General features: G+C 41.1%; 1 protein-coding gene across 2 annotated transcripts in view; it reads left to right on the forward strand.

The window, feature by feature from the left end:
* The window catches only part of LOC139695157 (nephrin-like), a 482338-nt gene that overhangs the window by 324219 nt on the left and 130838 nt on the right, over nt 1–27281 (forward strand). The window lies entirely within an intron of this gene.

Here is a 27281-nt window from a genome sequence, read left to right on the forward strand (position 1 = left end):
GCCGTGAACCCAGGCACCGCGCTTGACCCAAAGTGCCAACTGCATTCAGCATATTGAATATAAATTTAATACTCAAATGTGATATTAAGTATGGTTTATTTATAGGATATTTATCGGGTGATATTCTTTACGGGCTAGGAAATCGAGGCATTAGCCTCTCACCCCCTTAAGTTTAGCATTCCATGTGAAGCTCGTGTAATACTACATCATGCAAGAAATTCCAGGTTCGCCAAATAGGAAAAATCGATATAAAATAGATAAAAAATGAATTGTGAATTGGTTCAATTTAAATTATCATACCATACCATTAGAATTTATGGTAACTTGATCCAACCCTAAGAAATGGAAAATTCATACTCATCAAAAATTTAATTCCGGAATTTGGGAAGTAATAGTTTTCTTCGACATGTTAGGCTTTGCCTTTAAAATTCGTCTTGAGTTTTGCGACCAAATGTCACCCGCTAGGCGAAAAATCCATTTATAGGACTCCTCTTTCCCCTCTCTTATTTTATCTCTATCAGTACTGCACTCGGAAGGGATGAAGGGAAATCGTTTTGCCCGAAAGTCTTCCACCTTAAAGTGCATCTCGGGGTTAGACTGTAGGACGTCCCCGCGTCTTCCCGTTTGGGGGATTATCGGCTCCTAGTTGAGGGGGGCGAGAGATATGGGAGCCCGGACCGCCTTTACCACAGGAGAAAGATTCTTTATCGCCGTCGATGTGCAGGACCGCTTCCGGGATTCAAGTCGGGGCTTCCGATGAATTATGCGCGCGAATCGTAGGTGGTAAAAATGTGGGTTTGTGCTACGTCTTGAGATGACGCTAATTCTCATTCACTATTGCCTTTATCTCCCTTCCGTTTCGAAGAGCTTTCTTTCTCTATCTTCTTTCTAACTTTTCTTCCTCCCCCTTCATCTATCGTCTCCCGTCTTAAAAATTTATTGTGAGGAAATCTGAGAGCTGCATCACGCAACTGGGTCAACATCTACTTACTTGCTGAAAATATCTTATTTGTTCTTCAACTTACTAATTATATTTGGATCTTAGTATCCCTGCCGCTATCTACCGCCCTGCGTCATCTTTTTTTATCGTTTCAACCAAAGAGGTATTTAGATAATGCAAAATTAGCTACCCTGTTTTAGTTCTGAAATTGATAATTTCGAAATTAATTAATTTGCGAAATATTTAAACAGTCAAAAAGTCGGAAGATGGCATGGAAGCAATTATTCTGATCTTTCCAAAACGGAGCACAACGGATTCATAGATCACCCTGGACAAAAATACTTAGGTGAAATATGATTGAAGGGAAGATAACAGGTAAAATATTCAAAGGATGTGAAGATAGGTGCGCCAAATAATGAGGCATCCAGTTGTAATAGGAACGAATAAGCGGCCGCGGTCAATCAGTCTTCGGATTGAAATACCAGAGAATGAATGCAAGCACATAAAGCATGAATTAGATCCTCCCGAAGTGGCTGAGTGAATTAGGGTAGTATTTTTCACCCGTCCCTATACGTGGTCTGCTCATCTATCTAGTTCCTTGCCAGGCCGCGGGCCCCTGAGGTACGTCCGAGGCTCCAAAAACCGTACTAGCACTTCACCCCAAAAAGCCCACGACTCTCGCACAACGGGCGAGAACCCGTCAACATCATGCTGCGAAGATGATGATGTATTAGCGCCGGTTGAGGGCGGTGGAAAAGAATGTGGCGGCAGTCGTGAACACCTCGCAGGCAGGCGCGCGGGCGCCGGGTATATACTATATTATTGTCCATCTGACGCCTTCGCGTCTGTTTGCTCTCGCCGCCATTGAAGGCGGCTAACCGTAAAGCCTTTTTTCGCACGACTCAGCTTAGCTCAATTGCTCGTGAGTGTTGAGCAATGTCTATCGAAAGAAGACCCTATCGATATTTTTAATTCTTTGGTCATTGTATAGTATCCAAATCGAATATTTCCCGATTATCGATTTTATCTTGAACTTTGTTTTAATACATAATGTGTAAATCGTCAATTTTAGATTGAACATATTTTCACTTGAATAGTGGAAAATGCCTAGTTGGAGAATACTATATATACAGAAATCGTGTTTCGTGGAACAGAGTAAAACGGAGATAAGATATTCGTGTTGGAATGAACGGTAATACTCCACAGGTTTATTTAGGTGCCATTAGATTGAATGACACTGACATTAATCAAATGTAAGGAAGCGAGGTTGGGGTCGGCCAGAATATATGCAAGTACACAGCAGGCGGTGGTGGTCAAAAACGAGTAGTAGGTAGGGTTTTAAGCGTAAAAAGCAGTGAATGTGTATGGTGCGGGCGGAGCCTTCAGCGTACTTCGTGAGTTGGCTGAAATAACTCGAGTTGTACCCCATGAAGTGTGGTTACACAGATGAACACTTGGTTACACAGATGAACGCACAATCGAAAGAGAGAGGGATATGTATGTACCGCGGTATAATTTTCCCCAATAATGAAATTTTGCAATACATTTTAATCATCCATTAAGTTATGAAATGTTTGGTCAAAAAATCTACGTTTGATGGGAAATAAATGTACACGAAAGATGCTACGAAAAGTTCAGAGAAAATCCCAAATGGGTGTTTGATTCGATACAGCATTTGAACGATAATATTCAATCGGTAAGTTACGACCTTTTGTATCGATACAGCCTGATCGATAATTTTGATTTATAATCGCATCTCTAGTCTCAGGACTTTTCCCTAAAAACTTGGGTAATAATAACCCCATTGCGGATTGCCAAGGGGTCGAGAAATAATTAAAAAGGCTCGCGAGGTCGCTCCGTGCATTAGGGTGTGCCGTCGCACGCAACGGCGCGCGCGTGAGTGCCCGTCGACGCAGGTTCAGTCGCCCTCTTGAGTGGTGCTCCTTAGGGGGAGAATGCGTGCGATTTATCCGCTGAACCCTCTTCCTCTGTCGAGGATTAATGGGATTGATGTTCGCCAGCCTCTTTTCCCTCGCCACCCCGCGGCGTCGCCTTCTCCTCGGGCTCACACTGAGCACGTCCGTCGCCTCTTCTCCCTCTGGGCTTGAATGTGTGTGCGTGGGGGCGATGGATGCATTGCTCCCGAGAATCACGGGCGGTTAGCCGAGCTTGGAGATGAAAAACGTCGGGGATAAAACAGATGAAGGTCTGCAAGGAGGGGTGCGGGCGATGGAGTGGATCGTGGGTGAGGAAGCGGTGCGACATTCAGAAAAATTACGACGCATCTTATTCGATATTTTAAAAATGTATATCGTCTCCTGGACGTGAATTATTGAGTCGGGAAAATATCGTTTCTTCCATCCATCCATCGATTTACTTAGGCTTATCGTTCATGCATGTAAATATAGAGAAGAATCTTCGGGGGAGAATTACTAGTAAATATCGAGGGTAATGGAAAGACGATTATTTTTACAAAGATTATTAATGAATAAGCCAAGGAAACGATTTATTACACGTCGAACAATCTTAGATAATAAGTATTCATAATTAATAAAGTTGCGTAGAAAAATACACTCATCAATTTATGAAAAACTTATTCTATTATCCTGTTAAATCAATAATTTTAGCTGTGCTAACTCAAGAAGATTGCAGAAAATCTCAGTGATCGTTAATTTCGTGCTGTATCTCATTTTTACAATTTCCCCATCACGGATCAATAAATATAGTCGATTCGATTTGTTTGATACTCTCAATTCATTCGTTCAATATTTCCAAAAATTCGTGCTAAACTGCATGATTTATGGGAAAAATCCTTGTGAGCAGTTTTTATTGTGTAATTCTGTACCACACGATGTGTTAAGCTTAGTTTTAATGCTAAAAATCCACATATGAGTAAATATATTATATTAAGAGGAGTTAATCTACGAGTGTGCACCTACTCTGGTATATAGTTGAGTCGAAAACGAGAGTGCCTCTTTTTCACATTAAGCTATTATGTTGTATCCATGTCATAAAGTTGTCACTCTTCTAATTGGTTTAATACTGATTTATACGCTGAGATTTTTTCTTGTTTCTGTTTAGTTTTTCTCCTTTACCTTTGCTTCCATACAGGAAGTAATGGTGAAGGAGTTTACCTGTATACTACCTTGATCAAAAAGTTCCCGGAATAACCACCGTGTGGCGCTCCCATCGTTCCGATTTGAGTTCTGTTTTTTTTGTTAAATTGGTACATCTGTTGTTGATATTCCCTTTAAATCTTAGTGTCATAACTTGACATTTGCAAAAGTTACGTAGCCAAGAGTACATCTATCTCTGTGTGTGTTGGCGATTTTTTACAATTTCAGAAATGGATTTAAATTTGCAACAACGAACTTGTATTAAATTTTGCGTAAAAAACGGATTTAGTGGCGCACGGACGTTGGAAATGTTGGAAAAGTGTTTCGGCAACGATTCTCTAAAAAAAACGGTCGTTTACCAGTGGCACGAGCGGTTCAGAAGTGGTCGTGAGTCAATCGAAGATGATGAACGCAGTGGCAGACCATCGACATCGAAAGTCGGTGAAAAAATTGATAAAGTAAAAGAAATGTTGGTCAATAACCGCAAATTAACCATCAGAGAAATAGCGGAGGACTTGAACATTGCCTATGGATCCGCCCAAGACATTGTGGTTAATGATTTGGGTTTCCGTCGTGTAGCAGCAAAGTTGGTGCCAAAAGACCTCAATTTCATGCAAAAAAGAGACCGTGTTGACGTCGCAAAAGACATGATTTGCGAGGCTGAGTCCCATCCCACATTCATCAAAAGGATCATTACTGGAGACGAGACGTGGGTTTATGAGTACGACACGCAATCCAGACATCAGGCAAGTGAATGGCGTTCACCAAATGAGCCGAGACCAAAAAAACCACGTCGTTTTCAGTCAAAAAAGAAGGCAATGCTGACGGTTTTCATGGATTACAACGGTGTAGTGCATCATGAATTTTTGCCAGAAGGCCAGACAGTAAACAAAGAGTATTATTTGGGCGTTATGAGACGTTTGCGTGAAGCAATTCGCCGAAAGAGACCAGAAATGTGGGCAGAAAACTCGTGGATTTTGCACCATGATAACGCACCGTCGCACAGTGCTATCATTATTCGTAATTTTTTGACGAAAAATGCAACAAATACCATCCAACAGCCACCGAATTCACCTGATTTGGCTCCCTGTGACTTCTTTCTGTTCAATCGAGTTAAAAAACCATTACGGGGAACGCGTTTTAGTAGCCGAGAGGAAGTAATGGAAAAATCGCAGGAAGCACTGATGGACATACCGAAAACCGAATATAAAAAATGTTTCGAGGATTGGATCAAGCGCTGGCATAAGTGTGTTGCAGTCGATGGGGATTACTTTGAAGGGGACAATATAGATTTAGATGAATAAACTTGTATTTTTAATTTTCTGAATAAATTCCGGGAAATTTTTGATCAAGTAGTATGTCTAAAAATGCGTTGCGCCTCAAAACATGTACGGTGAGTTTCAACCCCTTGCTGAATCATCGTTTATTAAAAAGATTGTTATAATACTCAACATTTTCTGCTGCGTCAAAAATTATCTTTATTCTGTTGAAGCATTTTGTGAGTTGGACATTTTCACTGTCGGGAATGGAGTCCAAGAAAGAGCCGAAAAATTTTTTATCAAATCACGCGCCGAAAAGTAGGGGAATGTGTCGGTAAGTTTCGTGCTAATGGAACAGTATTTTCAATGGCGGGCAATATTTATAGGAAAACTTCGGAAAAAAATCCAAAGTATCGCTTTAGAATTAATCTTAGGGTAGGTACGTACGAGGAAAATCTATATCCCGAGTGCCATAATTTCATGGAAGTAGATAAGTAGTAGTAGCCTATATCAATTGAAAAGTGACGGTCTGCGACATACTCTTCATGTTTTTTCATTTATGCAAATTTTATTCGACGCCAAACAAATTAATATCATACAGGAGAGCTATTAAATGCGCTTAGATTAGTTGTTTTCATCTGAGTTTGTAACTTAGCGATTAACATAATACCTAACCAACTGCTCCCCAGACTAACGGAATTGTAATTATAGCGCAACGTGTCCGCAAAGTGACGAGTTAGCAAAACAAAAAAAAATCCTTTTTCAAACACTGCGTTGCATATAAATTGCTTGTGATTTGTACGCAGCCGTAGACGACGGCACATACGGTTGATGGTTTTAACGGCCATTTATGCTTCCTCTCGTTCCTACGCTGCTATACAAGCAGGTATTTTATTATGATATGCGTGGGGATTTATTGTGGCAGTATAGGTCATAACAATGATATCAGATGAATGTGAAGAGCCTAAGTAAAGTTTCAGAGTAAGTAAGTAAACATTACGCAGCATTTGTGGTATTGTTCAAGGTGGACCAGCTTTTGTGTGTAAATGGAAAGTTTATTCAATGCTAGGAAAGGTAAAATTGAAATAAAGGTTTCTGGAGCGTGAGCTTTCAACCTGTGGCTCGTCCATTATTTTTTTTTTACTTACTGTACTTTATGCAATTGCCAAATTTCATAATATTTCCGAGCGTAGCATATTTAAGTGCGCGTTCGTTTGAAAGAAATCCTGACTTGAAATGAATAGCATTACTGATTGAACTGTTTGTTCAATGAAAACTAAAATGTGTATTGCTGCTATGCTACTCAGGGATTTTATATAGAGTTCCTTTGGAGAATATTTTCTCGCCAAAATAAAGCTGCGGGGATCGGGATGGTGCGGTTGCTTAACGTGCTGGCTTCCCACCGTGAGGGCTCGGGTTCAAAATCCTGGAGACAACAAATATATTTCAGTGGTATCCCGATCCCTACTTGAGGTGCTTTGTGTGAGTACGACGTCCGTCGGATGGGACGTTAAACTGCGGACCCTTTGGCGCCTTTCGACAAGAGCAGGTCAATGCCAACGCCGGGTTTCTCTCCCCCCTTCCTTTCCCATCCATCGCGAATGGCGCAAATGACATCAGCTGTCTGTTGCCTCCCATTAAAAACTGCTAACGGAAAGATTAATTATGCTTAATTTTTGCCAAGATTGTTAATATGGAAAAATCTATTTTACGCTTCACTTAGTTAATGCTTGGAATCATATTTCACAAAATTATGGAGTTGAAGCATAGTTTATCAATAATTCGCACCCCAAATTGCATTTTGGTCAAGGAGATATAATATCATGCTTTATGGGTTATTTTCTGCTTTCTTAATGCCCTTTATTTTCTGCTTCCTTGATTCCTATAAATAATGTTGCCAGAGGAAAAGTAATACCCTCTTAGGACGATTACCGTACTCGTATCACCTGTAGTGTTTCCTTTCACCGACAGTCACATGTGATCAAGAAGTATTTAATAGTTTTGTTAGTTTGCAGGTTTGAATTGCTTTCTATAGAAATTTTTCTGTACACTTTCAAAAAAAACGTACTCAATTTGGTAGTAATGGAGCCATTTGATTAATTTTTTTATAGGAAACTCTGTTATATAACGTATTGGCACAGTAAAAACGAAGCAAACATCAGTGATTTTTAAGAATCCATTCTGTGTGAAGACGAAAGCCAAAAGTCATAAATAATTTGTCAATGGTGAATTTGATCTAATTTGTGTAAAGAATTTAATAGATTTTATTGTTACAGAATATTTGGTGAACGAAAGTAAAGACCTTACGTATAAGTTCAGAAATAATGTGCAACGTTTATCCATCTGTCGAAAAATTGGCACTGTATCGCGAGGGAAATTCCATGAAAAATATTATCCGCAGACAAGGTTATTAACAATTAACCTGTATTGAGTGCATTTACCTATAAATAATTAATCGATTCGACTGGCATTTGAACCCTGAGATCTCAGTTGAATGTCAGGTTTGTTGGCTAATTATTAGCTCCACCTGGTATTCACTTCCAGCTTTCGCAGAGATAGGTACGGGTTAGATGATCCCGTCTCAATCCTCTTCATTTAAAGCTTGTTAGTTACTCTATAATTATAATTGCAAATACTTCATGAAGATTGGCAATAAACGATTAGGGTGATGTGGAATAATTACTGGATAAACACCTTAAACGGAGGGAGAGCAGGGGCAGAATGGAGGTTCTTTGAAAAAGCATATTAAGAGGAATGGAAAAGAGATAAATATTAAGGCGTGCCCAAAATTCTTAGCTGTGGTTGGGGAAAGGAAATATTTAGTGGGATAAACGTGGAGAGAAAAAAAAAATAACTGTACCAGATGCATGTAAAAATGTTGTCGGGAAGTGGAGATTGCAATAGAAATTGAATCTTACTCGGGGAAAAAAATTATAAAGGGATTTTGTTGTAGCAAATGTGTGCTACATTCTCCCACTAATTTCCAGAATATTATGGTTTTTGAAACCGTTCGAAATTTGCCCATAATTCTTGACTTGGAATAAAATCTTATAACTATGACTGCATTTGATCATTACCAAAAAGTGAAACTAAATCGTCTGTTTTATCCGGACAATACCGCAACCTTCTCGGTTGAGGGAAAGTTGTCATCTGCTCTTTAATCGCGCTGTCTGTTCACTTGTTACGCCATTCTACTATATTTTCTTGTGGTTGGGATGATTTTCCTCTTTCACTCCTCCCGCTACCGTTTTCCCTGCGAATGCGTCATCAGCGCTCTCACGTCAAAATCCTCTCTTAGTTCCCTTCTAAACCCACGAGTATTCAGCGGTAATTCGTTAATCCCTTTGCTTTTCCCGAAATTAAGTCTAGGGACGGACCCTGTGACAGTGGTTTATTTTGCTCCCCTGGAAAACGTCAGAAGGTGCAGCTATGTGGTACTTAATTTAATCAAGCGTTTTGCAAACTGATTTGGTTGCTGATCTCAATTGCTCCCAAGTTATATATGTGTTTTTTTAGCCGAAATCCTACATCACTTGCCCGTATTTTACGGGCGATTCTAAGTTTTTTATCGAGTTGCCCTCTAATTTCGGACATCATAACCCGTCTGGCCGACTTTTGTGAGTAATCCTGTGATGTCTAGACCGTGACGGTGGTGTAGAAGGAAGATAATATGTCATCGTCACTTCCCTGATTTTTTTTGTAATTAATCACATTATATTATGTCATTCGATTGCGGGTGGCGGTGAAATATAATGAAGTTAGGTTCCTCTTTTATCCCAGTTTCCTCTTTTATTTTCTCAAATTATGTGGCATTAGGTGGTTTATGCCAATTTTGACCCCTAACATTGGGGATAATGGCATTAAGTTTTCGGGGCTCCCTTGTAATTACTCGTGAAATCAATTTAGAGGGTGTATATCGCATGGATACGGTGAGGAATACTTGCTATTTTCTGTAACTATATTATGAAATTGTCTCTTGGGTGATATTTGCATTTGTGCTAATATTCCGTTTGATTCAAAAGGAATACATAGTTGCGAGGAAATCACGGGTTGCAGTTACCAGTCTTAATCGTTTATGTACCATAATTATTCTAAGTGGTATTTCAATATAAATGATACCCATTAGTTCAATTTTTTCAAATTTTCTTCATTTGTAAGTGCATATATATTTTTTATTGATATCTAAATGTACATTATCTGTTCTATTGCAGTTTAACTATAACCTCAGTGATGTCTGATATTCTTTGAGTAAAAATCATAGATTTGCACACTCGAAATAGAAAGGTATGATACGTAATGTTTGTTCCGTTTTGAAGTAAAAATATTTCGTCCTTCGGAGACTACACCGTTTGAATGTGTCAAATATTTGCCTACAGGAAAAAATAATCGGGTGGAAAATATTTTTAAATAGTCCCTCCACTGCTCGTCGTTAAACTTCGACGCAAACTTATTTATCACCGAAGAATTCTTTCTATTGAAACGTTCTCTCCGATTTATCGCCCTCTAATAATTCATTTCAGCCCAGACCGATGGAAGCGGGAAATTCCTTCCGCAAATATACGGCTTCCCCACACCCTTCGCCTCTCCCCCAACCCCACCCCTTTCCACCTCCCCATCGGGATGGAGAGTTAATTTTGCGCGGTCCGTTGTTGTAATTAACTCCGAAGTATTTCGAAGGGTTCCCGGGAAAGTCGTCCTTGGACCGCTGTCCCTTTCATGATAAACACGTGTAAAATGCCTCTCGTCCCGGTCGATTAGTAAAAAGCCGCGTTCCCCATTCCCGGGCGACCGCGTGGGAGTTTGTCCCGGGCGCGGAGCACAAAAGCCGCTTCTCGGGGGAGAGCATCTCGGGCCCCGTTTCACCAGATTCTCTCTCTCTCTCTCTCGTCATCCCGGAGCCATCCACAAAGGATTAGCTCGCTTTGACGCGCGGACGGCTTCCCTCACCGGTGGTAAAAAAGTTCCCCTACGGCAGAACGAATATGATGGACGTAAGAATACTGGAGAAAAAAACAGTAGTTCAGTCGACCAGCGAAATCTGTAAAAATCAGTATATGTTGTGCATTTGCAGGTACATTACCATCGAGGCAGCGTTTATCAAATGAAAAGTAATCACTATTGATGGGGCAAAGGTGGCCACTCAGTCAGTAAAATCGGGTAAAAGACGGGAATGGACGACTTATTTTTTTTTTATCTGGAAGAAATGGTGAAAAGGGTTGGGTTATTTTTTAACTCGAGAGTTTTGCATTGGGTTCGGGGATATGAATTGAGAATCGAGATTTTTACCCACAAATATATATCCATTCAGTTTCCAAGTGAATATGCGGTACATCATGGGAAACATTTCGGAAATGGGAATCTAGAAAATGAGTGGCCTGTGGATTACATCGTACTAAACCTTACGGTAAGTGAAATTCACTTATTCTGGGTAGAACGGCAAGTTCCGCCAGAATCCGTAGTAGTTTTCCTTAGGTTTTAAGTATCGTCATTGATACATAGGTTGTTACTTCTGCGAGTCCCGAATCTTCCGCATGATGGTAATCTGATGCACTTCAAATAGCATCCAAAAGCTAGGCTACAACGCGCATACCACCCAAATTAAATGGTTTTGACAATTAAATTGTATTAAAATTAAAAATACCATTTCTTAAATTATGTGTAACCGTATTCAGCGAGAAGTTCATTGGTATATTGACAATCACGTGATCTCCACATCATATTTCCTTTGTTCGCTTTACTGCGTATCCTTAAAAGAGTTATTTCGCTACTTTGACGTGCAGTAATTAGTGTAGCAGTCTTTTTTTTTATTTTGTCGTTTATGTCCTTCCTCTCGTGTTAATGCAAAAAAATATTACAATGGCTGATATCGCTCGAGGAATGAGGGCAATCGGTCTACAACATTTCGGCAGTATCCAATAGTCGGCTGGTCGAATTATTTTTATGGAGTGGGGTAGGTAAAAAAAAATATCCAAACAGTGCCGCCTTCTACATTTTTTCCTTTCTGGGCGCGTTCAATTGGTGACATTTTTTATCGGCCTTCAGTCGTGTTTTTCCTATATATCCCCGTCGGCCGTGCGTAAGTCGATAGACAACGATATTTCTCCTCTAAATTCGTATTCTGGGGGCGGGTAGTAGTGGGGTTTTGAAGGGTTCAAGGGAGGGCCGGGTAGATGGGTGGGAGTTAGAAAAGGAATCCCACCCGCTCTTTGCACGGTGAGTTTGATAACCCCTTAACCCTAGGACCAACACACACTCAATGTCGAGCAGACGGGAGACCGCAAAAGGCCTGCACAATAGCGCCAGGGATGTAATGTATGGCCCGGGTCAGGAAAGGGGGGCCCGTCGGGTCGAACTGTGTTGGTTAGAGGGGGAACTTTTTGGAGATCCAGGGATTGTGGAGGGGAGAGGGAGTTTTAGAGGAAGGGAGGGATGAAATAGGAGGATGGATGAGAAATTGGTCGGTCATTCACCATTCCGGTGCCTTTTGCGTCCTCGATAGACTTCCTCCTCCATCTTTTTCCCTTCCTCATCCGCCATCTTGATTCACAATCCTTCTTCCCAATTCCTCAAACCCTAGGTCCTTCCACGTCCCCCTCCCCCCCCCGCGTCACCTCCTCTTTTTATTGGATGTCTTTTTATCGTTTTCTCGCAGTCTGATTTTGGAGCCCATGTCCTCCCGAAATCGGCGATTGAGGGTGTTGAAAAAGTGGCAAGTGTTGAAAATTTCTGCACTTCGACCCCCCGAGCGAAAGGAACAGAGCTTTTTACTCAGCTGAGGACTCTTTGAATGGAGCTGGTTATGTAGTAAAGGATACCGTATCCCAACTCAACGAGTTAGACGGCCTTGCAGACTTGAGAAATTTGATTTTATCTATTCAACCTTTTTAAGCTAGTGGAAATAACTATTTGGAGTGGTTTTCAATAATTATTACGCTTTTGTAATGCCTTTTTGTATTTATCGGTACGTAAATATCAAAATGAGTCTCGAATCTCTTAATTTAAACAAAGCGCAGTTCGACCTTAAATATTGTTTACTTATTTGTTCATTCCACAACATTCACATCTTTATTTCGATTCGTGATATCTCTTGATTTTCTTGGTTGAATATTTTCATCACGACAAACTGTTAAGCGCGAAAACCTAAATTGCTGCGGAATTTAAAACTAAAACAGAAGCTCCTTATTTTTTAAGAGCCAATCATGAAATTAGATTTTCATCAAAGGAAAAGCGAAGCATTTAACTCAGGTTTGTGTTCACTTAAAGGTAAGGCGAATTTTCAGTTAACTAAAGCTAACTGGAAGTACATATATTGCAGATGGGCTCAATAGATCTTAAATCGCTTCTTATTCCTTATTCACCTTGTATGGTCCGGGAAGAGCTTCGTTGTTCAGAACTCGTCAGACCAGTAATTTGATACACGTCAACGTGTCGTTCATTACTCCATGGATTGAACATAAGCCGAATGTTTTCAATTCAAAGTTAAAATTATCGGATGTTTCGGCGATTGAAAGCGAGGTCTCTCTCGTATCTTTTTGTTTTTTTTAACCTTTTGTAAACGAGGCGTGATGAATTAATGGATTGCCGCAAGGTACTTTCTCACTCTAAAGAGAAAAAACAAATTATTTAAAAAAATACGGACGCCCTCCAAATAAATCTCCACTTTAAGTTACATATCTCCGTATCCTTCTCGACCTTTCTAAGTAATTTCCGATAAGCCTCACGTGACCCATTGCATTGAGTCGTGCGATTTGGTTTTTCGGTATTTGCATACGCTTATGCACTTCTCATCCTCTGCATCCTTTTTCAATCTCTCTCGCCACTTTTTTTTCTTCCGAGCCGAGTGAGCGTAATGAAAATTCAATAAAAAGATATCGTGTGTTTCCCGTCCCCCCAACCTCTGGCCCCCTTTTTCGCTCAACTTCACCCTTCCCTGTGCTCCCTCCCTCCCCCCAAATATTTCTCTCCCTTATCCTGCCCTCCTCCTCCTCTCCCTTCTCCCACAAAACTACTCCTCCATCCTTCGGTTCTTTTTCCAGAGAGATACGACGGCGATGCATTTCAATTTAGCAATCGGGTGGAAGGGGAAGGGAGAGGGGGCTTAGTCGGCCATCTCAATTCTCATTTACCATCTGTCCTCTCCACCCCACCTTCCCCCTCTCCCACCCAAAGCCTCCGCCATCCTCTCAAACCCATTTCCTCGACCTTCCCGATCTCCCTCTCTCCCCCCCACACCACCCTGAAGGGCGAAGTAGGCCACGGTGGCACTCCGATGTCGCGATGTCTCTCCGACTTTAAGGACCTCCCGTGCATTCTTACCATTCCCGTTTTAATACTCCTCTCTTCCTGGTTAGAGCGCTTGCCTTCATGGTTACCAGGAAGTGGCGGGTGGCATAAACAGGCATACCGGTACATGTACACACACACACACATATATACATAAACACACACACACACATGCATATATCACCCTTTCCAACTGGCCTGTGGAGTAAGAAAAAGGAAAAAAGTGTTAAACTCTTTATCTCTGTCTCTCTCCGTCTCTCTTAAAAAATATTTTAAGTCTTCACGTACCCGCCCCTCAATCCTGGCCCACGTCTTGATGTCTTCCACTCTCGAGTGAATAGCCATCGCTGTACATCAGGCTGATGCCGAGTGTGTTTTTCTTCTCTTCATCCGACGGCTTCCCGTGATCAATGTGACTTCCGCATGGTGCGGTCTCCCAAGGGAGGGCGACAGAAGATGAATCTCATAGCAGTGGGGATCATGATAATCTTGATAGAGGTTAATTACTATGTCAAAAAGAATTAGGGTTAGCCCCACGAGTTCCGTGATGATGATATCGAGCTTCGTGCACCCAACTATGTCTTCGGTGAAACATTTCATCCCTGATTTAATCATGAGGGAATATGGATTTCCTTAAAGACTGTCTTGCTAACGATGTCGAAAGTTACTAATTTAAAATTTTGAATTTCGTCGACAACCCAGATCTTCTCATTCTATAATCACCATATTAATCTACTCAAATAACGCGTCATCAGCGTCGGAAAATAAATATTTGCATTCGAGGAGTAGTCGATTGTTCCCAAGTTCTCGGAACGCGTCACCAGTCGAAGTTTATCCAGCCAGTTACATGGGCGTGTGTAACGAATGGCTACCAGCAGCATTGTTGGATTTGTAAGATCAATGCAGAAGAGAGATTTTGGAGTTCAACTAAACGTTCTCGTGACAGCGTGAGGAAGTGATCAACATTGGCAAGGATCCCCATCCAATACTTATGTGTTGTTCGCGCACGAAATTCCCGCCCGTCATCGACATTTGGCGAAGCAGACCAAAATCACCCACTTCTTTCAGAGTGTCGCCGTCTTCGAAAACAGGAGAGGAAGAGATACCATTTCCCGGCGCTGAACGTATTTTCGATCACGCCTAACTCGGCGAATGAGGGTGGGCGGGCATGGTGAAATGGATGGGAAATGAGAGAGGTCGATTGTTATAGTACCCAGAGGGAAACGCAGTCGTCGCCATTGCATAAATGAGAGGGGCAATCTCCTCCCCGCGCGAAGGTCTCGCGAAGCCAGGGTTTTCCTCTCTCGAACACAGTCCTGTCTGCACCGGCGACGATTCCAAAATCTCCCACGCCCACACACCCATCCTCCCTCCCGCGCCCATCTTCGACTCGACGGGAAAAATACTTCCCACCGCCATTTGCCATCCTCACACAAAAACACACGCGGACGCCCTCTCTGCCCTCCTCCGCCCACACGCCAGCCCGCAGACACACACACACACATCCCTCCCCATCCCCGGTTTGTCATCACAAACGCACCAAATCCCGTTTTCCCGGACCTTCTCCGTCGGTCCTCCCGCTCTGTCCCAATCCCTCCCTGAGAGCCTCCCATTCCCTCTTCCCCCGCCCATGGGGGCGGAATGGGGGGTATCCGAACCCCCTCGTTCCGCCCTTCCCCCTCCCTCTACTCCGCACACCTCCTCCACCCTCCTTTGAACCTCTCAATAAATTATTCCCGCGGCCCTCGCCAAATATTGACGCTGTTGCACTTATGTTCTCTGATCCGCAGAGCACATACGAATCCCCTTCTCTCCCTCCTCTTCTTTCTTTCACTCTCCTTCCTCCTCTTTCCACCCCCTTCACCGGTCCCGTCTCTTCCTTTCGACCAATCCAGGTCCCATTTCCCTTCTGCTCTTCCTTCCGCCGTCGGCCGCACCCCCGAAATGTGGCGTGCTTGTTTTATTCCGGTGTACTCGCCGCACGTCCCCGTCACATTTTTCGGTGACCCTTACTGTGTGCGATGGGTTATACACTTTTCCTGCAGGCTTGGGAGATCTGAAAGACTAAAGAATTGGGAAAAATCGTTAGGTCAAATCATTTCACATTTGTGGCAAAATATCTTGAAATTGAGAGTTCTTAGTACACCGGACTGAAGATACGCCATTATCAGATGATCTCAATTGGCAAATTAATTTTCCTAATAATTCCGTATGAATTATTTCCATGTGTAATTTCTTGTTGCGGCTTGCTTCTTTAATTTTAAGCAATGGGAATAGTTGTATCTCTGCCATAACTAAAGCTTTGGTCAAGGTTTCGCCATATTTATTCTCCAGCCATATACCTTTATTTGATCGAATCAACGGTCTGCAATAGTCCGGTAATTACTGTATACAGATATACAAAAAGCCCGTAATAATCCCTTGTTTGCCATTCCTTCCATATTTTAGTGAAAATGTTTTGTATTGCTGGATGTTTTGCGGAGAAATAGTATAGCAACGATCATTTCAAAGCAAGTTTTGCAGAAAATTTGTATAGATAGCTGTTATTCATATTCTGGCTTATTGTGCTATTTGACCATTTTCGCATTTTCAAGTAAAGGTAAATAATTCCTGGCCAGGTCATGAATTTTGGAAGTGAGTTTTAAACCCCTACTATTAATGGACGGCTGTTGTGAGCGTGGAATGTCACTATAATTTAGGAATCTGCTGAATTACTCAATTTTCCAGTGCAGAAAGTCACGGTCTTGCTCAAATATTCACCGTGGATTCCCGGAGTTTACCCTTCATAAATCCGTTAAGTACATGAGCCTTCAAGAGTACATAATTTATCCCTCTCGGCTGCCAGGCCCCTATTGCTATTTCCATTCTAATACTCTCGTCAAATAGACTCGCATGACGTTTAATGACCCGTTATCGTATTGCGTGTTTCCAAATACATTCGCTTTTAATCTAATTCCATTTTATTCTGGTCGTGTCAGTCGCCTATTGATTTACACTGGTTACTGATCCGAATTGTGTGTTTTGATGTTATATCGTTAATGCCTAATGGACTTGTTTGACAACATTTGATCCATCATTCCCGTGTGCAGTATCGATTTTCGCTGTTCAAATGTCCACTTGGAAAGAAACGGCGCCCTTTGATTATTTAAAGTAAATTTCAGTCCAAACTAAACTGTTTCCAAAACTGAATCTTATCAGTAACTCGGAACGATCTTCAACATATTAACGTCACGCTTTACAGATTTACCGTCGTGGCTCCGTTCTCACTACCCTCCCACGAGGAAAGACAAAAGACGACGGTAAATAAATATCCCGTCCGCTCTAGGCTCCCTCCTTTGCGCCGCCCGTATGGAATCCATGTACGGCTGCCTTTTACCTGACGTCCTTTCATCCTTGTTTCCCATTCTTCCCCGCGCTCGCTCATACAAGACTCCCATTCGTTGTGCTCGCCTTTCCCCCGGAACCCTTCCCATCTCCGCCCGCACTCCCGTCCCAACCCTTGCTCATCTGCGTGTACCTCCTCAGCGTGGAAAATTTTCTCCGCTGTCATCAGTTCCGGAGGCGTAAACAGAGGTTTTCTCTCCCGCTCCCTTGACAAATGAACCCCCTTCTGTCCCCCACTATCAAATGAAGGTATCGACGTCTGGAGTTGGTGAGAGAGAGGAGCCCGGCTATAAGTCGCGTCGGTGTCGGAAGGTTTGGGTGTCAGTCCTCACAGTAATTGTTTTTTCTTCTTTTGTAGAACTTGTCGATGACAGCGTACTTCGTGGGTCATTCAGTTTTTTTAAATTTTTAACTGTCGTTAAGGCTGTTTGTTAAGTACCAAAGCCGAAGAGATATTTCCAAAGTAATTTGTTAATCGTTGTTGTAAATATGACTGAACAGAACGCCAGGTGGACCAGCATACGCATTGTGTGTTGTCATCGGATTTGTTTCCACCACCAATGCAATCCACCCTTCTCCACTCTAGTTCCTTGGACTGAGGCTGAGGGAGAATAAGGAAATCATATTGATATATTATCATGAAAGTTATTGAAATTAAATTTAAAATACTTCGCCTTTCCACATAAACCACTTTTATTACTACCTAGGTTTCGTCATGGTATAACATCATCAGGTAAAAATACAAGTCAAACACCATATTTTTACCTGATGATGTTATACCATAACGAAACCTAGGTAGTAATAAAAGTGGTTTATGTGGAAAGGCGAAGTATTTTAAATTTAATTTCAATATGAAGAATTTCCACCAAGTGACGCCAGAAACTGTTTCATTTATCATGAAAGTTAGTATCATTTATGAACACGTTTTAGCATTATTTATGGCAAATTTGACGATTATCGATGTGTTTGTAAATTATTCTCCCATGTTTTATCGAAAACAGTGTTGAATGAAAGTATAGAAACAAGATATGTACGTAGCAAGTTTAAGACGCGAGAATTCTAGGAAAATGTTTGGTGTAATTATTTTGCCGAAGAGTGAAGGGATTACGAAATGGGTTAAGGTTTTTATTTGTCACGCTCTAAAATGGGCCTTGATGATGGTTTAGCCGTCGGGGCTTCCCAGCCATGGATTGCTTTGTAGCAGCCATTTGCGTGCTATCACTGCCCGCCAATCTCTTATTTTACTTCTCATATACTTTTGTTAACTTCTTGCGTCATTAATGTTTCATTCTTGACATGACTATGCAGTCATTCACTTTAAAGGTTCATTCATTTAAGGTCTTCATTGCACTATTTTCCACAAATGTTTTCATTTAGTTCTCTTCTTTTTGTCACTCTCTTCCATAAACTTCTCTCGTCAGTCACTCTTAGATGGACTTCTTTATTAATAGCTCGTATTTCCAGTTTATTTTCACCATTATTTTGAGGCACCCCCTCTCTGTCTTGGCAATCTTATTTTCTCCGTATCTTTCATCATCCGCATTTCGCAATCGAGAAAAAGTAGGTTCCTTAAAAGTTTTTTTTCGAACAGCTTCCTTATGTCCAGGCTCATGTTATTAGCCGCTTTTAGTTGTTTCTTCTGATTGAAAGACTTCTTCTTTTATCTCATTTTTGCTCCGTACAATACTGTGTCCATGTTTTCCTTTAGGAAAAAGGAGTGGAAGCCAAAAAGATCTTTTGTGTTCTTTAAACGGTGATTTTCAGTTTCCTTCCTTCATAACTTGATTTTTATGGCTTTCCTAATCGTAAATAAAAGTCAATTTATCGAGATTGTATTATTTTTTGCGAAAAAATTAAGGATGATTGCCATAAGCAATAGAGAATTGCTTTTATCATTGAAAATTATTTTGCTGTACGTTGGTTCGTAGCATCACTACGTAGCAGAATACGAGCATGACTCTTCGTCCTATTCAGGTATTTACGAGTTGGCAAACTAAATTGTTTCTTGATATTAAATGATATTGTGAGAATATCAATTCTTTAGCACTTTCAATTCAGCTAAATAAGGCTATTTCATGTGAATATTAATATTGTATTTACGTCACTTTAATGATATAATTCGTAAAGAATACCTCTTCTCGCCTTTATTGAGATCGGCAGATCAAAATTAAAAATTTGTGTTGAAGTTTCTTGTGATTCTCTTATTTTTTTAGTAATTATTGATTCAAAAAGATGATATGACCTTGGACTCATATTTTCCCAATTAAACATAAATCTGACGTCTTCATTCTTCTGGTACATGAATGAGCACCTACCCAATATATTCTTCAAATGTGTCCATTCCATTATGTTCGTGTCGACTCCCCATGATCTGTGCTTATGAATGCTTGACTTAATAATGTGAAAAACGCATACGATTTTTTGCTTGAAATTTTTTGTTCGTATATTTCAACTTACTACTGATGGCAAAAACGACTTGGAAACCTTGGCTGGCGTGGCATTCGGTTACTGGATTATCAATTTGCTAAAAATCTTGCATTTTAACCACCCTATTAATCTTTGCATGCCAGGTTGTCGGCCTTAGTTGTTTAATCATTTTTTATTGATATCGACACCGGCAGAAAAGTATCGCTATCGGATTAATCCGGCCTGGCTCCTCAGGAGTAATGCGATATAAAATTCAGCGAAAGTCTTCTGTTTCCCTTTTTCCCCGACCTCCCCGGTCGCCTTTTCCTTTTTTTCCAATAATGTACGCAGAACCCGTGGTTTCCCAACCCCCTCCCGCCCAATGGACGCCGGTATTCCCAATAAGTCTCCGATCGATAGGTTCCCTCCCGTCCTCATGCCCCTGCTTCCGCTACGGTCCCTTTATCCCGAAAATGGCATAAATTATAAGCGAATCCCAACAAAACAAACAGATTAAATCGCAAAGCCCTCCAACCCTTAGAGAGCACGTTTCCCATTCAGCCACGGAGACGAGATGGAAACAATTTTATTTCAAGTCATTTCTCCAAGCCCGGCCCTCGGACCGTAACTGTTTCGCATACTCCAAATATTGTATTTTACCGACTCGAAAACCCTTAATTGCTCTGCTTTTTATCATGCCACATTTCGCTGCTGCACGTCTTGTAATTTGATTATTTTCTCATCGCCGTCCTGTTTTTACACGGCGTAGGAGCGCGCATCTTGTGGGGAATGGGCACGAATCCCCTTGTGCGGATAGTAAGGACGCGTTGTTTCAAGCGAAACTGAAAATTTCGTTGACGAATTGGGATAACAGATGGTAACTTTTCCAATCTGGCTCGTTTTAATGAAAGGACACTTTAGGTTAATTGTGACGGGCAGAAAGAAGAGCTTTTAGATCTTCATTAAGGCTCGAATAAACGTTTCCCAATTCGATACGTGAGATAGAAATGGAAACCCTTCTCTACATCATTTTATTCTTTGAGAAATATCCAAATAACTGAGTGTAAAAATGCCAACTTGAAGGACCGAAAGGCACTGGTGTCATTCTCTGGACTGCACTGCGTTCATTTATCGAAGAGCAGAGCCCTAATTGGAAGAAAATATTTGCCCGAGGGTCGGCTCCAGTAAAAACGTAGGGACACAAGTCCTCTTATAACTTTGTCAAAATCTCTCCAGGTGCAAACTTAGGGAAGGAAGTGTGAGCGGTCTCTCGGGCCGGCTTGCGCCTTTTGAAAATTTTCCCCAAGTCCTCCCTCTCCGACCACTTATCCGTGTTTGCCTTGACTCCTGCACCGCATGCCCTCGCTCACTTCGCACCACATCTCTTCCTCACCACCCTCCTCTCTTTTGAAAACCATCTTCCGCGGAGTCAAGCGCCCTTCCTCCCCACAGTTTGTGTTTATTTCCCGCCCGCCATGTAAGCTTTCGCTCGTAATCCTCCATTTTGAAACCTCATCCCCTTCCAGACGACATTCTCACTCCCGTCTTCCTCAACCCCGTCCCTCTTTCTCGTCTCTTATTTCCGCTACCCTTCATTTTTCCTTTTAACGATGCACCGGAATGCATTTCCCGTTGTTAAAATCTAACGGCAATCTGCGCAACCGTGATTATTATTGGTTTTCTACCAGTAAGAGATCGGTTTCTCACGGCCATGAAAACTCGCACAATTAGGCTTACTTATGAAGCTCATGGTCATGCTGTCCAAATGCCTATTCTTATCATACATCTCCAGGATTCACTAAGAGCTGTGTCACTTTCACGACAGTCTTTAAAATCCCGCTTCCTGTCAAAATCTCTTCCATTCATTTTTTCTGTCTCTTTCGATTATCTCCGTCCACGTTTTCCCTTCTCTGCCCTTATAAATGCTTCTTCGTTTTCCGTCATTCATATTTTCTTCATTCCGGCATCACGACCGTCGAGATTTTAATTTTTATTGGAGCTCCTTAAAATCGCGTTCCGCCCTTTTAATGTGGGCATTTTCACTTGACTTAATTTCAGAGACTCAACTCATAAGGGTAGCCGTAGCAACAGGCCGAGTCCTTACATTCTCGAAGTTTGTTTCTTGAGCCTCTCGCCAATATTAGTGTACGTTACAAAAAGGCGCATTGCTACAATGAGTTTAATTAGCTCGAACTTATTTAATACTCCTCCATATAGTTTGCATGTGATTGAAGTTGAAGAACACCTAATCGACTTACACATTATCTCGATGATGATTACGTCTCAGGATTAAATTAGGCAATTAAATTGAATTATATTAACATAATGATTTTTATACTAGACAATTACTCTTTGATAGCTGTGCTTTAAACGGATCTGCTTAACTCCATCTGCTATTCTCTCAGCATACTACTTCACTCTTCTTCTTAACGCTCTAAAATTTTTATTCGGTACTTAAAAGTTATTTGTTTAAGGACCTACTAAAATTAGATAGCTGGTAAATTGACTTGATAGAAATTGATCATATTCACTGATGAAACAGCGTTTTAATATTGCGCGCTTTTGAGGTACGCTATATGATGATTAACTAATTGTCGAAACTGATCGTATTAGTAAAACCTTACTTGCATATATTTTTCTCTCTTCTTGCTCGATTGTCGATCGCTTCAATCCGTTTTCCATGTAATTGCGTTATTCTAATGTATTTCACAGAAATCATTTTAAATGTTCCTCCTAAATATTATTTAAAATTTTTGTAGCGTTGAGTTTAACTTTATATGGCGGAAAATACCTTCTTTTTAGACTGACATCAATATGTAATTTCAAGGTGTATTTGGTCGCATCATAAGGTGTATTGGTGAAGTATCCATTCTATCCTTTAGTGGCGCATTTTACCGAGCCCATCCTTTTCTCAAATCAAAGTAATTTGCCCCATCAATAATAAAAAACTAGAACACTGTTTCTTAAATGAGATTACTTGATATTATACAGGGGATGTTCCTAATATTGATTAACCATTAAGATTTCTCGTATCTTTTTTCATCGTATCTCTTCCTTGTTCATGCGATTCTTTACTTTTTTTATCACTTAAATTCAGCTCGAAAGAGCACACTTCTATTCACAAAGCGGTATTTAGTTGGTCATATTAATGGCAACTTATTTAGAGGACCGCTTTATGAAATCTCTTAGATTATCATTCAAAATTCTCGGCATAAATCAAAGTAAACAGGACTTTATAAAGTTTTCAATAGTATTAATAGGGGTGTTTTATCGATAATATTTGTCTTTAAATGTTCTCTAATACTTTAGATCTACTTCATTTTGCGATTATAAATGTGTCCACTTCTAAGGAAATTGTTGTGCATTGCTCACCACTTGCTTTCAGGAAAACTCACCTATTTTAGGCATCAATTCAAATGTTATTGATTAAACAATTTAACTTAAACCAAGAAAACCATATTAATGCCAAATACCGCCATATCAGGACGATAGAGAGAGACGATACTTGGCAATGTTACTCCAATGCTCAACTGTTGACAATGGCTTCGCACTCATTTATGAAACAAATCTTCAATACTAATACGAAGGTTATTGGTCAATGGGAGCAGCTGATTTTCACCGTAAAATATACAAGTAAGCTTTAACCTATTCTTGATAAATTTCTTGGTGCTTGAAATTATTTTATCCGTAGGTTTTGTAACTCTATCTCTCTCTCAGGTCCACTTTTGCCCATGCCTACACCCCTGAACTCTTCTCAATCCTTCCTCTCATCCCGTTCTTCTTCTCACCGCTCCCCTCTTCCAAGGATTCTTTTAAGGCACTGCCTTAACGTAAACCTCCCGCACTCGCTTCCGTAAGAAGGCTTTGACGATTTCGCCTTTCGCCCTACCATTCCTCTGCCCTTTCCTCCTTTACTTCCTCCGCCACCTTTGTTTCTATAGCGTTTCTGTGGTGGTTTTTAATTTGACTTTTCATCTAGAACCCTCGATCAGTTTTTTACCAATTTTTAATTGCGAGAGTTATTACGAGGTGTCTCTCGTGTTGGCAAGACAATCACGTGTCCCCTCCCCCCAAATCCTTCCTCCAAAAAGAAGGTAATGTTTGGCGTTCTTCTTCTCCAAGTGGAAGCGTCATCGTGAACACTTACATCGCTAGTCCTGAAAGGCCCTTTTTTATTTCTTTCGGATTGAGGGGAAAAGGGAAAAAAATAAAACGAGATGTGATTTCTTCAGTTTACGGGGCTGGAATTTTTCCTCTCGCTAAGAGTTTCCTTTTCTTCCCATCGAATTCCGCTCTTTTTTATTTCTGGTTAAAGCTCGTCGAAAAGGGTTTCTCCGTTTAATTTTGTCCGCATTTCTGCTTTTTTCCCCCGCCACGTATTCGTTCGCATCTCTTTTGAGGTTCTTTAATTTCCGACGAAATAAGAAGCAGGAGGAACTCAAAACCAATCGGATTAATATCCGCGCCATTTGGAATCAAGTTGGTTTTTTGCCCTTGGGCGTGAAATAACCAGCTTAAAATTTAACGTGATCACTTGGGGAGGAGTTAGGGATGGAGCTGTGAGTCGAGGAACATTCCATTTTGTGGAATATACATCGTTAAGCCCAGCTAAAATCAAGGCCATTTTAATGGCATTTCTCCCCAGTTTTAGTTCTCTCGTTAAATCCTAGGAAGAGTTTTTCGTTGGCGTGAAGAAATTTAACGTGCACCATCATGTTTTCAATGCACACATTTCTTGGGAGGTCTTGTATTTAATTAACCTTGTCCTGTCGTCCAATTAAATAGTCGAAAACTTCACAACTTCCGTTCTTCGCCCACAAAAAAATGACGCATATTGCCGTGTGAAACTCATTTAAAAAGAATGGGAACTTCGTATCTTCGGCCTATGGATTCCAAATTCTTATTGTGTCTTTGTGATTAATCCGCGTGCCTTGAAAATGAATCAATAAATTGTACAAAGCTGTCAACCGTAGTCGCCCAACTTCCTTGACTACGTGCAATATAGACGCCATGGAAGCACATATCCTTTTATCGAAATTTAAATTAATACTGATGTATTCACCTGATTTGGCCTCCAATGCAAAATAGTTTTTGATTGAAATGTTATGATCAAACATATTGGACCGGTAGGACGAGAATTTCTGAGTAAAACTATTTCTGTTTGCAAACACGTTTTTCTACGGGTGCATTGCAGCTTTTGCCTCACAGAGCAATCATACACGTATATGTCCCTACAGTAATTTTCCGGATGATATTTGGCGCTCAAATAGACACGGTCACAGAGAAATTTATTCGCCGACATGTTTACCTTTCATTCCACCAATACGTAAATGTAGTCGATATAAAGCCATTATTAAAGACGACTCCCGTACGAATAAATGGGGGACTTTTTTTTACGCTATCTCGATCCGCATTTGTCGTTCATTGCCTTTCCCTTCCCTCCTGCAGCCTCTTTCTCTTCCCCTCATCCCCCATCCCTGCGCCTCCTCTTCCAATTCCTTCGCAACAATTCTTCCTCCGAACTAGGCTACCCTCACCCTACGTCTCCCCCTCTCTCCTCCTCTCCCTTGCGTCCCCCTCCCCTCACCCTGCACAGTCCTCCCCTTTCCCAACCCATGCAAAATAGATGGGATACCTCGTTGCTTCTTCTCAATTATTCCTCCGTATTCCATCTCATCTGGCGTAGGGGAGTCTGCGTGGAGGGGAGGCGGAGGGTTTTGAATAGGGGGTGGTGGGTTTGAGGGAGAGGGGCATGAAATATAAAATCCCGCCTCACCAGGCGGAAAACTTCTTCCGCTACGGTGGGCGGTCCTATCTCGCCCCCACCTCCCTCCCCCCGTTCAACCTTTCGCGTTATTTCTCTTCCGTCTTCTCTCATCCCTCCCCTCCCTCTCTCCCGCCTCCTCACCCCTTCAATCCGAACCCCCAGGAGGGCATCATCCTGCCCTTGCGTAAGAAGGTGGGTCGGCGGGGGAGGGAGGCACGAAATAAGGAACGCGGAGAAGTGAATGAGACCTTACCCCTTCTTCTTCCCCCTCTCCAATACCCACCCCTCCTTCGCACCGTCCCCCCTTCCCTTTTGCCTTTTTCTCCAGGAACGTTAAGCTATGATCGGGAAGATCGGCAAGGAGCATCCCAAAAGAATTGGCCCGTCCGTGGCGTTTATTTATTTTTCGTCGAGGATCGATAATCTTTGCTTTTTTATTATCTCTTGCCATTCTTATTTTTTCCTGCTTCGCGCGGTCGGAGTGTTTTCCAAAAACTTGTGAGTGTTGTTTTCGTTTTGTCTTATACCCACGTCATGGGAGGTGTTGAAAGTGTATTATTGAGTGGGTGGCCTAGAAAAAAAGTGTTTATCTTGTCGATTATGATACTCCTGGTTCTCGTTGTATTTCACCAGCTCCCTTTTTGTTCCCCTGCTGATTTATTCGCGTCATGTCCGTGCGTTTTTATTCCACTCCAACTCCTCTCTGTCAAGTTCTTATTGAGTACCTGAATTCGTTTACTTGTCTGTATTTGATAACGGTTGCTGACCAAAACTCGTAGTTATTCTGAATAAATGTTTATCCCTCCACCTACTTGTTGTTAAACATATTCCCATGGTCTTTCGGTAGTTTGCCAAATGGACCAATAATTTATACGAATGTCATTCTGAAAATTTTATAAATGATATTATATGTGTTCAAATCGAGTCCTAGCACAGAATTTCTTGGTCTCGTCCATCCTCGAGGGAATGAAGATGCCCAAGTTTTCCCATTACATTTTGCAGATAGCGTTGTAATTATTAGCGGAAGAGCTTTTCGACTGTTCCCGTACTAATTACTCTGGGCAAACATATGCACTTGCGGAGTTTCCTTAGTAATGCAAACAAGCGATTCTTCCAGCTCTATTTTAGATTGAAAGTAAGTGAAATCCAAAGCGAATGTGACGGGTCACCTCAGCAATACAAGTTCGACATTCTATGAGTCCCTTATGATTAGATTTGAGTAAGTTCTGGTGGTGTGTTATTCAATATATTATGCTTCTCAGATGCAAATTTTCGAAAGCGGTCCGGCGTCGACTGAAAATACTCGGGGAGGCATTACAAAAGCTATCCACTTTCGTCGCAGTCCTCGAAAAATGCCCCTCATCGATTGGTATCGGGAAAGGTCAAGTGGTAGCGTTTCCTGTCGGTTAGGGAGAGACATTCATGCAGTCAGTAGTTCAGAATAAAGATAGAGAAAGTTACAAGGAGAGAGGAGCTTAATTTCTTTGAATTGTATTGGAGATGAGTGCCAAAACTTGCGATATTTAATTCAAAGGGTACGTGTGCAAGTTAATGTAAGCCGCACAATGGTATCTGAAACCAGTATCATTTGGAAAACAATTTTTTAAACTCCTTTTCTGCGTATCTGGAACCAACCGAGGCCTGGTTTCGTGTCCTGATTGGATTTTTATGAAAGAAAATCGTACCGAGAAGCAATAAGTACTTACTGATGAAAGATAGGTACTCGCAATTTTTAATTACCGTTTTTCAACATATGCGGATGGTACTAAATCTTACCCGAGCATTATTTATTTAGGTGCACAAATGAAATATATCCATGATAAATTATTCTCGACAATAAATGATTATCTATGGTAATTTTTAAATAATGAACTCTTGAGAAATGTGAATTTAGTTTCGATTCAAGTTAATTTTTCACGTGTCCCGTCTATTTTAATTGTACTAGATATTGTTTTGATACATTTATTTCACAGAAATCAAGTTAAAGAGAAATAATAAGTATCAGATTGCAATAATTTTTATTCTACATTCGAATTTTGTAAAATGTATGATTATTATTAAAGATGAAAATGTGAAGTGCTCCTTTTCCAATTTATTTTGAAGACTGCGGCGAGTTACCGAGATTT

Source organism: Hetaerina americana, unplaced genomic scaffold (assembly GCF_022747635.1).
Source record: "Hetaerina americana unplaced genomic scaffold, ioHetAmer1.1.p SCAF_6, whole genome shotgun sequence".
Taxonomy (NCBI): domain Eukaryota; kingdom Metazoa; phylum Arthropoda; class Insecta; order Odonata; family Calopterygidae; genus Hetaerina; species Hetaerina americana.